This window comes from Tiliqua scincoides, chromosome 4, assembly GCF_035046505.1.
Source record: "Tiliqua scincoides isolate rTilSci1 chromosome 4, rTilSci1.hap2, whole genome shotgun sequence".
Lineage (NCBI taxonomy): Eukaryota > Metazoa > Chordata > Lepidosauria > Squamata > Scincidae > Tiliqua > Tiliqua scincoides.
Window position 1 is genome coordinate 143,172,466 of NC_089824.1, and position 14,754 is coordinate 143,187,219.

Sequence of the window (14,754 nt, forward strand, 5' to 3'; positions counted from 1 at the left end):
CTGGCCTAGGCCGTCGGGGGCAATAATTGGATTGGGCTACTACAATCAAACACACAATACTATTTTCTAGGCCTCATTATAGGGCAGAACTCAAGTAACCTAGAAACTAAAAGGAACAAGAAAGAACAGTCTAAAAGTGAAGTCTAGCTGCAACCCATTAATAGAAGATTCTAACTTTTAACTCTTTAGTGATAAGGTTACTACACACTGCATCTCTGCATCTGAACACCTTAATAATCTTTTTCTTAATTCCATTACTTCACCAGAGCTGGCCAAAGCCCACCCAATGCCTGAGGCAATAAATAGTTCTGCTATCCTAATTGTGTTCTGTGCCCACGTGTGAATGCATGCATACACACGACCCTACCTGCCATCATCCCAGCCATATCTGCTGCCACCCCTACTGCCCCTCAATTGATCCACAGTTTGAAAAGAAGACTGGCCAAGACTGGAGAGGAAGTGGAAGTGTGTGCAGGAGAGTGGAGTGGTGGTGATCTCTAGCACATTTTCCAGAAGTTGCTCTAGGCCCCTTCACACACGTCCTGTTTTGCTCCTTAGACTCAGCTTTTTTAAAACAAGAGGAGGAGCTATGGAGGTGATGAAGACCAGCTAGGCCTGGCCGAGAGAGTGAGTTTGGTCTGTCTCTTAGCACAGCCATTCACTTACTGTCTTGGTCAATTGGCCAAGAGAGAGAAAACAACTGATAGAGGTTGTTGGTGGGCTGCTAGTGGGAGTGACAAGCGGACACTGGGTTGGTCATTCCTGGCCAGTTCACCTCCTCCCTGTTTAGCCCAACAGACCCACCTTCTCCAGAACTCATTTACTTTACCTGCCTGTCTCAGTGTTCCCTCCTCACGATAGATACCTCTTTGATACACTCCAACTAAATAAATGGGGGATGTAAATTGTTTGGGACCTGGATTTTTAAATCAAGGGCTGGGGTCAGCTAGGTTGGGCCCTAGTTGAGGATCCAGGCCCACTCAACCAGGCCAGAACCTGACCATGACTTACTGGAAGCAGCAGTGGCACAGGACACAGCTCATCACCAAATGGCAGTTTATATTGTAATTTACATCGTAGAATTGTCCTTATATGTGCGTCACACACACAGAACCTCTGATCAACATCAGACCCGTTCTCCAAACCAGACTAGGCTTGGTGTGGAATCTGAGTTTCCAGAGCCGGGGGGGGGGGGGGGGATACAGGTGTGTAGGGCTTAGCAACCTTCCACTAAATGATGGACCACATATATAAAGGTGGTCAAAGCACAACAAAGAGGCTCTTAATGAGGCAGTCAGGACTCCCATAGCCTGCAGCAAAGTGTCTGATTACACAACAAAGAGGCTCTAAATGCAAAGAAGAGGCAATCAGTCTCCAGTAGCCTGTACAGCCAGCTAGTGTCTGGCAGGGAGTGTCTGTTTACACAACAAAGGCAGTAGATTGGGCTGAATGTTCGCTTAACAACCTAATCGCATAACAACAGGGATTGGAGAATGTATCCCTGTCGTTAAGTGGCACACAGCTGTACAAGAGAAAGATTTCCAACCACCAAGGCATGAGTACAAGCAGGAGGTCTGGGAGTGACTTCAGATCACTGTCAGAGGTCCTGGTAGCTCTAAAGTGATCTTCTGCCCACACTGGGCGACACGATGCATACATTAAACAGGATACAAAATTCAGAAATGCTATGAAATGCCTGCAAACACACAAAACTGGGAAGGAAAAACATTAACCAGCTTGTCAACTGCTAGACTTTTCGATTAGATCTATGGAAGTCAAGGCATAGCCACTGCCTGCCTGACTGGAAAAGCTATTTATAAACAAAATGAATAGAAGTGAAAATGTAACATGTTCAATACACTGACACTCCATTTAGCCTTGGCTAAAGTGTCAAATGCAGCATAATAAAGTTGTTCACAACATTCAGCTTCCTTTGTGTTTCTCCGCTGAAAGGCTATAAGCCATGCTGATCTTATTTAGTCACTTTCCCTAGCAGGCTTCACCTAATCTGCTAGGTACAAAACAATTTATCCACAGTAAAGTTCCATCATAATTTCCTTGTGAGATACAATTCTAGCTCTTTCTAAAAGAGTGAACTCTCTTCTGCTCCTGATCCAGTGAGGATTCTTGGAGCAGGAAACATTGTGTGCAAACTGAGGAAGACAAAAAGTGGCATGAGGGAAAGACCAGGTGCTCCAAAGCTACCAGTGAGGGCTATGGTGTTTAGGGACATCTGATCTCTGAAGAACCACTGAAGCTCATATTTTCTCACAACCCAATCCTGTGGGTCACTATTGCCAGCACTAATAACAACAGCAGCAGCAGCAGCAACAATAACAACAACAACAACTAGGTATTTTTATACTTCCTTTCTGGTCATTGGATTACTCCTCTGACTTTATTCAAGGCAACAAAACATTGTACTAACCATTGTAAAAGCAACATAAGGCACTTTTTGATGACTTTAGAATAAGGAGCACTGGCAGGAAGGCCTGCACCATCCTACTGGCACCGGATCCAGACCTCTGGCTACCGGAGCAAGTAAGTTCTGCATTGAGCAGGGGGAGGGTGAAGGGGGGAGGGGATATTGCTGGGTGGGGAAGGTTGAATGGGGGACTGATCAGGGCCAGGAGGGGGCAGGGGCTGCAGAGAAGGCCTCTGCCATATCCTAACCCTTGCCCTGGGCCTGAAAGCCTTACATGGGGCTTCTTGGATTTGTATTCAACATTATCACTCCTCCCATCTATCAAGTTCCCTCTTTCCAATAACACATAATCCTTAAACCATTTCTCCCACCCACTTATTTTGAGAAGTTGGAAAGGCTTCTCCTCTCTTCCTTCTCTGGTACATTGTGTTGCTACATATGTTATGCACAAGTAGATGTGGGAGTTGTAGCTTTCCCAGGGATTGCTAACACCCACAGCAGCCCTTGAGAGATCATCTCTCGTGTTTACTTCAGTTGGACATGCTGCTAGTCACTGGACCAGCCTCTAGTTCTCCAAGTTGCACAGCTTCCCAGGAGGAGGCTGTGGCGAGGGGAGCCTTTGCTCAGCTTTGGCAGATCCAACAGGTGTAACCATTCCGGAATCACTTGGACCTGGCCACAGTGACCAGCGCCTTAGTGGCATCTAGATTTGATTACTGCAACGCTCTCTACGTGGAGCTGCCTTTGGAGACTGTTGGGAAAGTGCAGTTAGTGCAGAATATGGCTACCTGTGTGGCTGCAGTTGCAGGAGCTCATTAGTTCAATGAAGTCAAGCCGCTGCTTTGGCAGCTACACTGTCTGCACAATTCAGAGCCCAATCTTCTTCTTCCCCCCCACCAACATCGCAACCACAACAGAATGGCGAACGCTGCATCCATGGTGGGGGCAGTAGGTCAGGAGGCTTCCACAGGAAAAGGGGATTTTAAGAACCAGCACGTGCCACCTGCGACAAATCCTCCCCCTCCTGCAGCCTCCCCATCCTTCAATGTGCCCTTCTTCCCACCCCCCTTTGGCCCCCTCCCTGCCTCAGTTCTGCCCTCCCACTACCCCTCCTGCCCCTCCCATCAGCCTAACTGCCCTAGCAAGTGAGGACTCTTCCAGCTGCGTGGGCAGGAAGGCGCAGGCCCTCCCACTGACACTCCCAGCAGTGTGCTTACATGCATGCTGTCGGAGCACCTTTTGTGACAGGTGCTGACTTCTTTAGTGCAGCCAGCGCCATTGGACTAGCCCAGCCGCCACTGGGCAGCAAGGTGAAGATCGGGCTGTCAAGGTGCTAGTTTTGATTTTTAAGGCCCTTTATGGCTGAGGATCAGGTTATTTGAGGGACAGTTTCTTTCCATATAATCCAACCATCCTCTGAGGGTCAATGGGGGCCCTCTTAATTCACTAATGTGCTGTTTACTATCTTCTAAGTCATTACTGAGCATGTTAAATTAGATCAATATCTAAAAGCAGGAACTAATTGGAGCTGTAATATGCTGATCATTTATCTCCTTTTTGATTCCTTTGGACAAGTCTGCCGAACCATCGTTCGGTCCACCTGACGTAAGCCAACTTAAACGGATTTTAAGAATAAGGAAGGTGACAGGGTGACAGGTACTTTACTAAAATTCCCAGGTGATTGTGCTGTCCCATTATACCCCCTTCCTTACAACATAAGCCTATTTCAAATAAACTTTATCGAGCAAAAATATCACACTAATAGATATAGGCTACATACCTTTATTTTTAATAACTAATATTTTATTTTGGTATTAAATAAAACATTAGGGGAAAAAAAGATCACATACTCCTTGCCGTTACAAATCCATTTAAACCCCTGTCAATATGTCTTGACTTGCATTCGTGTAGTCTGGTACAATCCACAAAGCAATAAAGAGTAGTCACTGAATTAGGAGCAAATCTCTGGGAATGGGAACTTTGCACCGATCTGCTTTGGCTTTGCACCAATCTGCAAATCTTTGGAATGCCATAACGTACTCATCCATACTTTCCCTGCTGGCAAATGTTTGTTTTGGCAGCAAAATTCCAGCCGCAGTAAGATTCCCTACTGAAATGTTATGCCTATACATACCGCTGTATAACCTGCTGGTTTTCAACTTGTCAAGAGCTGGAGTTCGTCTCAGACCCCAACTTGCAACATGGGACTTACTTTCAAGAGCCCAGCAGACAAGAGGGCAGGTCAGTGAGAGGCCACTATTCCTCTAGATGGCTGCCAGTCCTTAGGCAGCTGCTAATGTGTCACTCTGTCCCTTCTTACCTTCCAAACTGATTAGAAGGAGGAGAGGAGCAGAGATCACCCACCACCACCACCACCACCACCACTCAATTAGTGGAACTGCACACTATGGAATGGCAGGGGATAGGATTGTGCTGCCCATTTTGCAATTATTATGGGGTGGGAATGCGACAAAAATAGGTTGTGGAAAGAGATGCAGTTTAAAATAGGCTCTGCGCACGTGCTCAGAGATGCACTTTATACAAATAGAAAAATAGTGCTTGCCCCAATCAAGTACAACATTCACAGCAGGTACGTAGTTGATGCAACATAGTTTTTTTGGCTTCAACAGGCAACAGACTTCCACTCAATTCCTACTTAAAATGACAAAGTCCTCAAGGCATTGTGGGGGGGGGGGTGATTGAATTTTGGGAATGCACCACAGAGGTTCAGTGTGTGATAACTGCACAGAGTCAAAAGTCATATGAATTCACCCTTACTTGAAGATTCACCTGGTAATCAGGAAAGCTCTCAGGAATTTGGCTAGGCAATTTGATTGCTTTTCCATGGTTCATATCCTTAGGGTTTAAACTTAGCCAAATATATACCCTATTTCATAGCATCTTTGCAACGGAAGGGAAAGGCGTATTACACCCTTCATCTGAGAACAGCACGTAAAGCAGTGAAAGGAATATCCATATCCTCTGTGCACAAGTATTGTGAGGCACACAAAAGATTGAATGGTGTTCTTTGTAATGTTTTACAACATTACACTTGTATACACTCAAGCAAATTTACAAAGAAAGCTCTGTAGGCTCCAAAGATGACTTGTAATGATCAGAAGGACATGAAAGCTGCATTCATGATGCTCATCTAAGAGGAACATGAAAGCAGGGTGCATCCATCACATTGTTTTTTACTGTCTCTGTGATTCATGGGACAGTGGTGCTTAATTTCATAGTTTCTTTTATTTCTCACTTCTTGAATTAAATACTGAAGGGCTTCTTCAAGGATATTTTTGCAGGCTCCTTCAGATGTAATTTTTTGTCCAACTTATTAGTTTCAGAGATCTGAAATTTCAAAAGAAATTCATTGATATAAGTGCTGCACTACACCATCCCGGATCTCATCCTGACATGACTTGTGTCCTTGTGTTTATTCTGGAGATCTCGACACTTCCTCGCAATCATACCACAAAATGGTAAGTATGGACGCTAGCACAAACGCCAATCCCTAGTTCTCATAGTATCCTGATGTGTTTTTTTTTAAAAAAAGAACAGCTTCTAGTTATAATAATTGCAAAGCCAATTTAAATCACATGGATGTGCTCTGCTAAATGCACATAAACTAAATGCACATAAACAAAACTACGTAAAATGCAAGTAAATCTAAGAGGGAATTGACAGGACTTTTGAAGTCCTTCTGCTATCCCTTCCTTGTAAGCTGATTAACATAACAACTTAAATGATGCTAATGTACCTTTCCATCCATCTTCATCAGAGCCCTTCCTTCAGGTGTCCCTGCCTTCTGAAGTGGTCACTGGGAAAAGATCTTGGAATTTTTGCTTGTGGCAGGGGAAGGGAATGTGCTTCAACCAGATTGTTTTAAAGTTCTGCTTTGGTGCTGATTCAGGGCCCGATCCTATCCAACTTTCCAGTGCTGATGCAGTCATGCCAATCAGGTGTGTACTGCAGTGGGTGGGGGGAACAGTCACTGAAGCCTCCTTAAGGTAATTGACCATTTGTTCCTTTACCTTGGGGCTGCATTGCGGCTGCAACGGCACTGGAAAGTTGGATAGAATTGGGCCCTTAAAACCATCTGCACTAGACAATCATTTTACATGTGTCATTGTATATGTTTATGGTTGTGAGCCACTTTACATATTTTAATGGAAAAATCATCCAGAAATATTTGAAGTAAATCAATCCAAAATTCACAGTATTGCAGTCCAACATAACTTGGAATTCAGAGCAATACAAACAAGGAAGCTTGCATCCGATGCTGGCTCAGCTTGTGTTTTGCTTGCATAGATTTAAACTCACTTTGATCTCTTTATCAGACGCATTAGAAAACTGATTTATGACTATGTAAGATTGTGGAAGGCTCTCTGCACTACACCGCTAAACAAGTCTACCTGCCATTGCTAAATCCAAGACAGTTTCTGTAAGTTGCTAGAGATTATAATGCAGAATCCTTAGCTCCTTCATCAAATTGAAATTCCAATGTTCCTTTAAGAAGGTTATGGCAGATAAATTAGTGAGAAACCAGTTTGAGTTTGTAAAGTGTCTGAATATTACTGACTAACACAATCCTTTCAGCATCATCAGATAGATTTTGCCCAAGGTTGCTGTTACTGTTGATAAGTTATTCTAAAATTAGGAAATTGTAGAACTAGTAAGGAGTTTGTAGAACTCCAAAAAATTGGAGTCCCCTAAACTATAGGACTATAGCCCAAACCTATCCTCTGAGTTACAACAGTGGAACAGAGTTCCGCTGTCATAACAGATCGTACGAAAGCACATGCAGTGTGCCACCATCAGAAATTTTGGAGCTACTACCACAAACACTGGTGCCCCACTGCCACAGCCTGCAATCTGCTATAGAGCAGGTAAGCCAGTTCAGAAGGTGAACTGTGGGATGGGAGAGGTGGAGCCAGGAGTTCCAAGGAAGGAACTGGGGCCAGGGAGGGGGTGGATCCTGCCGCAATGGCACATGCCAGATCCTATCTCCTCTTTCAGAAACTTTCCCATCCCTTTTCTATCCTCGGACAAAAATAGGTAGCATATATACAAGGAGACCCATAAGAAATCTCAGTGCTTATGGAAAGATAAATACATATTTTTACTTACCTTCCATTTGCCTTTGGGTTGCCTCTCTACCATAAGATGCAGTGTGAACCCTTTTTAGAGATGCTGCATTGATGCTGGTGGCCAGCGATAGAACTGGGGCCTACCAGGATAAAATCCAAGCACTACTTGTTGTTGGCAACCTTCAGTCTCAAAAGACTATGGTATCGCGCTCTGAATGGTGGTTCTGGAACAGTGTCTAGTGTGGCTGAAAAGGCCGATTCGGGAGTGACAATCCCTTCCACAGTGGGAGCAAGTGCAGTCTGTCCCCGGTCTGTCTCCCTGGCCATGGGCCTTCCTTCCCTGCCTCTTTGCCTCAGACTGTTGGCCAAGTGTCTCTTCAAACTGGGAAAAGCCATGCTGCACAGACTGCCTCCAAGCGGGCCGCTCAGAGGCCAGGGTTTCCCACTTGTTGAGGTCCACTCCTAAGGCCTTCAGATCCCTCTTGTCCCCACTGAGCACAATGGAACTTACTTCTGAATAGACATGCATAGGATTGTGCTATGTGAGATCACGCTTGCTAGTCCCACATTCCACCTCCATGTAGTAATTATAAGATTGGCATGGACTCAACCCAAGTACAAGCTGTGTAGCGATGTAGTTCCTCCCCACTCAGCCCAGATCCTTGTATTTCAAAATTTCTGACTGCGCATGCAAAGTCTTTTCACACACAACTCCAACACATGTGTACTCTGTTCTGACCATAAAAGCCATAACATTAGAGCTTAAAAAAAAAAAAAAAAGGCTTGCTGGGTCAAGCCAAAGGTCCATCTAGCCATTATCTGTATCTTGCAGTGGCCCATCAGCTGTCTCCGGGAAGCCCACAAGCAAAAGACAAAAAGTATACTGTTCTCCCATTGCCTCCCTGCAACTGGCATTTATAGGCATGCTGCCCCTGAAATTGGAGGCAGAACATAGCCATCACGATAACAGCCGTTGACAGACTTGCCTTCCGTGACCAAGTGCAATCCCCCTTTTAAAGTCTTTCAAACTAGTGTGGTTATTGCCACCACTTGTGGCAATGAATGAATTGCATCACATAATTAATGGTCCAATCCTATCCCCTGTTGGCGCGCATGATGCAGGACCACCAGTGTAGCCTCTGCTGCAACTTGTGCACCAATTTAGGACCAGGTCAGCTGGGAGAGGTGGGTAAACTTTATTTACCTCACGGTTGCTGCCTGGTCTCCTGTGGGACTCCTCAGACCTACACAAGCTCATTTGCTATGTATATATAGATATGAAACTCCACAGGAGGTATGTCAGGCATGTGATGGGGACTTGGGATGTAGCAGATGCTGATGCTGCTGTGTTCCACACCCACCCTGGTCCTGTCCCACCTGTGATCCAGCCCCTTTGCCCTAACACCAGCAGAAACCTGCCAGTGCAGGTCTGCAGGTACTTCTGTTGACGCGTGGCCTTCCAGCCTTTGAACAAGTGGCAGTATTCCTCAGACAAGTGGAGTGGATGCCGCAACAGTGCACCTCGTGGCACACTGGCATACCTTGTAGCAGGCTGGTGTATCACAGGGATAGAACAGGGCAGGGATGGGCAAACCCCAGCCCAGGGGCCATTTGCAGCCCTCAGCATCCCCCAATCCTGCCCGCAAGGGCCCCCAGTATCCAATGAGCCTCTTACCCTTTGGAGACTGTTAGAGCCCACAATGGCCCAAGACTGCCAGTCACGACTGCCAGATGTCAGCTGCAGGCCTAGTTAGAGCAAGGCTTTTTATTGTCTCCATGTGTTTAATGCTTTTTCCTGAGCATTATTTTAATCACCCATTGCCTCTGAGCAACTTATGTATCCATGTGTTTCTGGCTTGGTATGTATGTTTTCACTGTGCGAGAAGTGTGTGGAAAACAGTTCATAGCTCTCCTGTGGTCCCACATGCCTGTATTATAGTTATCATTTTCTTCTTCTTTAGCGTTTGTCCCATGTGGTGGCAGGGTCCACTATTTTGGATCAGAGTCACCAGTTCTCATTTCTTATTTTATAGTTCTCATCTGTATTACAAATAAACTCAGTAAAATTCATTCATTCATATAAGTTCCATCTCTAATGTATTCATTTAAGTAAATTTATTTAAATTTGAAATAGAAATTAATTCTTTTTTTTCCAGCCCCCAATAGAGTGTCAGAGAGATGATGTGACCCTCCTGCCAAAATGTTTGCCCACCCCTGGGCAAAGCCATTAAGTGTGGTCATTGGAGGCGGGGCTAAGGGGTGCTTCTTCCCGCCCCTTTCCATACATTGATTTTATATTCAACCATAGTGTGGAGGAAAAATACTCTTCAAGTGGTTCATTTCATGAATTTGTGTTCCCACCACAGAAATGTAAGCCATGAAGGGTTCCTCAGGGATTAGTTCGTCCACATTGTCCTCACTTTAATTCCTGTCCCCCCAACTAACATCTTGACAAGGAGAAAATGTCTGAAACTAGGTCCAAAACAAGCACTGCACAATGATCTCAAGTAACTCATGGGTTTCTTGCTTGACATGACAACAGAAAAAGGGAAAGCATTTAAGGCAGAAGGAACCAGATTTATGAATTATTGGGGAAATGAGAGATGCATCAAATGATTGCAGTTTGAAGGGATATCTCCCCTGAAGCTAAGCAAAATTGAAAAAGCATCTACCGAATCTTAAAAGAATTTCCAGTGATATCACATATTCTACCTTTTTAATAGATGATTTGTATGCAACACTTCTAAGAGAGGTGAGGGTATGACAAGCCACTGAATCAGACACAAGAGACTTGTAGACACGGCATGAAAAAAGTTTTGCAATAATCGGAGAAGGGTGTGATCCTAGATGCCGACAAAGTTTCTATGAAGCCACCCAACCTTGCCTAGGTAGCTGGCTGTTTTTCATTCAGATGATCACATGCGCCAGACCCCCTGCAGATGCATCATTCCAGATAAAGAGAAAGATAACAGTTTTTGAATATCTTCAGCAAAGTGTTGATATGGGATGATAGCATTCATGCATGTATATTAAGGCAATGTATGTTTTGATATTTGGTGATTTCACAACAGAGAAACTGTCACAATGCTGTGCCAGGGGTTAAATTAAGGGAGGGGCTTAATGGTCAGTCACTATACTATAGTAGCATCATATTCTGCTGCTTTGGTTTGAGATACTGTGCCGTAACAAGAGGTTGGGAGCTACCATAAAGTGGTACACTGTGCAGCACTGCAGAAAAGCATGTGGGGCCATAGAGAAAAGGCTTGCTTGCAAGCTCTGAAACCGGGAGATTCTGTACCCATTTGCTCAACCTGCATCCCTTACAAAGCCTGAAAGGATCAGATCAAGAGCCCCCTGATCTGACTTCTGGAGTGTTACAGTGTTTCATTGTAACATTGTCAAGTTACAATGAAATCTAGTCCCACTGAATTCAGTGGGGCTTACTCTGAAGTAAGTGCACTGAGGATTATAGGTTTAGGGCCCCAATACTGAACAACGCATGCCAGCCCAGCACCAGTGCACACTATTGCAAATGTGCCATAAAGCATGCCTACGACAGTCTCTGCCTGTTCAGCTTTGGAGCAGGCTTAGTGTGAGCCCGTGCTAAGCTCCAAGCAAGCACCAGAGAGGTAAGTCTGGGTAGGAGAGGCATTCCGGGGAGGGGGCAGGATAGGAAGGCTTGGTGGAGAGAGAGCAGGGTAGGAGAGGGAGAGACTGGCTGAGCTTTGCTCCACTGGATCCATAGCCCCACATTGGGCCTCCTGGCCCAACATAGGGCTGCTTTACTCTAAGCCAGCTAAATAGCTGGCGCAGATTCAAGTAGACCCATTGCAGGGCTTCTTTCCTTGACCAGGGGAAGGGAACAAATGTCCCTGTCCCCTGAGGAGACGTTGGGAGCCACCAGTGGCCGCCTGGCATTCACAGGACGCAGCAGTAGCCATTTTGGCGCCACTGCAGCCCTGGGTACCTGACAGCTCAGGACTGGGCTGCCCAATGCTTCAATGCATACTTTCTGGAAGTAAGCCCAACTTAACACAATGGGGTTTACTTCTGAGTAGAAGACATGCATAGGGTTGTGCTGTAAATAATTTTAGGTGGTGTTTATGTCCTCATTTGGCCTCCTTTGTTTCTCTATTGTAAATCTTGCTGCCAAATGTTCAAAGCCATTTAGCAGCAGCAGCAACAAAGACAGTCACATGAAACGATCATTTGATTTTCTTCATTCTGTTGCGGTTTCTTGATTCAACATTAAAAGAAACAGTTTTGCAATTCTTAACCACTGTCTCATGATAACTCACAATTTTGTTTATGGGGACTTTACCATGACTAACATGATTGGACCGAAACCCCAAAATTATAGATCCCACATCTGTCATTCATCAGAGCACCAAAACATCTGGGAATTCTCAAGGCCATCTGGAACCACAGAAGGAGAAATCTCTGGAGAGAAGTGTCCTATTAGTGTTGATGATAAAGCTAACTAGAAGGGGTCCGTATGAGAGAATCGTTATGTATGAAGGATTACATTCCATGGAACAGATATTTTCCTTCACCAGGTTTGTGCTTTTAAATTATGACTCACTGGAAGATGATTTGCAGAGTAATTGAATCTTTGAGCTGTGCCCACTGGGTGGGATAGAATCTCTCATAAACCAATATTCTACACGAGTCAGAGAAAAAAAATAAACCAGCATAGCAATACCCTTGCACTGACAGAAGACTACCACTAGTATTTTGAGACGGTGGTAATATTTCTTTGAGGCAGGAATGGACAATACCCTTCATTCCATAAGAATATAAGAAGAACCCCGCTGGATCAGGCCAAAGCCCATCTAGTCCAGCTTCCTGTATCTCACAGTGGCCCACCAGATGCCTCAGGGTGCACTCAAGACAACAAGAGACCTGAATCCTGGTGCCCTCCCTTGCATCTGGCATTCTGAAGAAGCCTGCTTTGAAAACCAGGCGATTGCACATACCCATCACAGCTCTTTTCTTCAAGGTGGACTTTTCTTCAAGAAATCTGTCCAATCCCCTTTTAAGGACATCTAGGCCAGATTCCATCACCACCATACTGTGAAAAGTAGTTGCACTGCACACCTGAGAGATCAGTTCTGCCCGCTCCCAGTTCTGCCTGCTCCCCCAGCAAGAGCATAATGTTACACCTTCAAAACAGATGGTGTAAGGGCACAATCCTAACCAGGTCTACTCAGAAGTAAGTCCTATTTTGTTCAATGGGGCTTACTCTCAGGAAAGTGTGGTTAGGATTGCAGCCACAGTCATATCCTCATTGGACAACTCCAGATGATGCCTCTTTCCTGTTTTCTCTCTGTATCTTCACAAGCAGGAATGAGTATAAAATTGATAAATCCAAACTCAAATTTCATTAAGCATATCATTGTTTTGTTTTGTTTTGTTTTATCCCAGGCAGCTGCTGCTGGGGGCAAGGGTGTCAATCTGGTTCTGAACTGTGGCATGGAGGGTGAAGGGACTTAGCTATTTTCACCTGCTATGGTTCCAATCCAGATTCTGACCCCCACCCCACCCCCGCTGATACTGTGTTTAGTTCAGTGTTTCCCAAACTGTGGGTTCCATTACAACCTGTTTGTTGGTGGGTCATGAAATTTTTTTTTTTAATTCTCATAGAGCTAGGTGGGTGCCAAAAGAGTGTCATTTTAAAAAGTGAGTCTTGGTGCTAAAAAATTTGGGAACGACTGATTTAGATCTAGAAGTCCTAAGAATAGGACACTGAACCCTGAATCTTACAAAGAAAGAAAATTCTGTAGCTCAGTGGTAGGTTGCATGGGTCTTAGGTTCAATCTGCCCAGAGGAGTAACTAATGGCCCCAGCCCCCAGGGCAGTGACATTATCATTTCTTGTTGTCAGGCAACATCACTTCTGGGTTGGCCTGGAGAAGGAGGTACTGGCAGTTCCCCTTCAAGTAGGAACCTCTGTCATTAATAGTATTTATAGACTGCTTTTCAACAGAAAATGCACAAAGCATAAGAACAAAAGAACATAAGAACAGCCCCACTGGATCAGGCCATAAGCCCATCTAGTCCAGCTTCCTGTATCTCACAGTGGCCCACCAAATGCCCCAGGGAGCACACCAGGTAAGCAGTTTACACCTGTAAAGCAGTTTACAAAGTCAAATAACTAAATGGCTCCTTGTCTCAAAAGGCCTCCCAGTCTAAAAAGATGCAGAACACCAGCAAACAGCCACTAGAAAAGACACTGTGCTGGCGTGAAAAGGGACAGCTACTCTCACCCTGCAGAATGCCACTTGGAAAAGTGTCTCTTGCCCAGTTAGCAGGGAATACAGGAGAAGGAATGGGGTGGCTGCCGCATCACAAAGCAGCCACCACTACCAGTGCCTCCTCCCTTTACTGGAGAACTCAGAAGTCACAGAGGAGGAGGCACTGGTGGAGAAAGTAATTGTGCCCCCTTGGTGTAGAGCCTGCAGCAAGTGCCCTTCAGGCTCCACCCTAGTCATGCCTCTGAATCTGCCCAATCAAGATAGTCACTATAGCAAGGATAAACAATACTGAGCTAGGTGGAGCTATGATCATTCACATAAGGCAGCTTCCTCTGTTCTTTGAAATGTTAGAATATTGTATAGCCTCACCCACACAATTAAAACAAACCAATGTTGGCAAATGTATGCACCCTATCTAGGACTATGGATCCTCTCGAAAGGATCCACCAGATATTTATTGAGAAGGAAATTGGTCTTTAGGCCAACCAAAGGCTTAAAAAGTATGGAAGCATCATTCCCAAAACAGGACACAAAACCTTTTTTTAAAGAATCTTTGAATTCTCTATACCGGTTTCCTACCTGCAGCATCATACCACTCTATGTGAGGAGGTACTTTGGAATCTTTTAGACAACCTGGTTGTATATTGTGAGTTATATGAGTGTTCCAGAATGAGTATCAAAGCAAGGATAGTTGGAGAGTTCATCAGATTATCGGCACATGTGAATAGGTGCCTTCAATGCAGAGTTAAAGTGGGTTCATTGTTGATGTATGATACAGTGACCATGTTGACAACATTGTGTCAGTATACGGTGCCTTATGGTCCCTGTGCACTGAGTGGCTGCAGCTACCACAGCACTAAGCCCAAACAATGTAGTCATGCTTCTCTATGTTTGGCCAGCTGCAATGACTGTAGAAACAAAGCTGGTGTTCTGAATTATCCTGGAAGCTCAGCTCCATGCAGAGTGATTGCAGATCCATGCAACCAGTG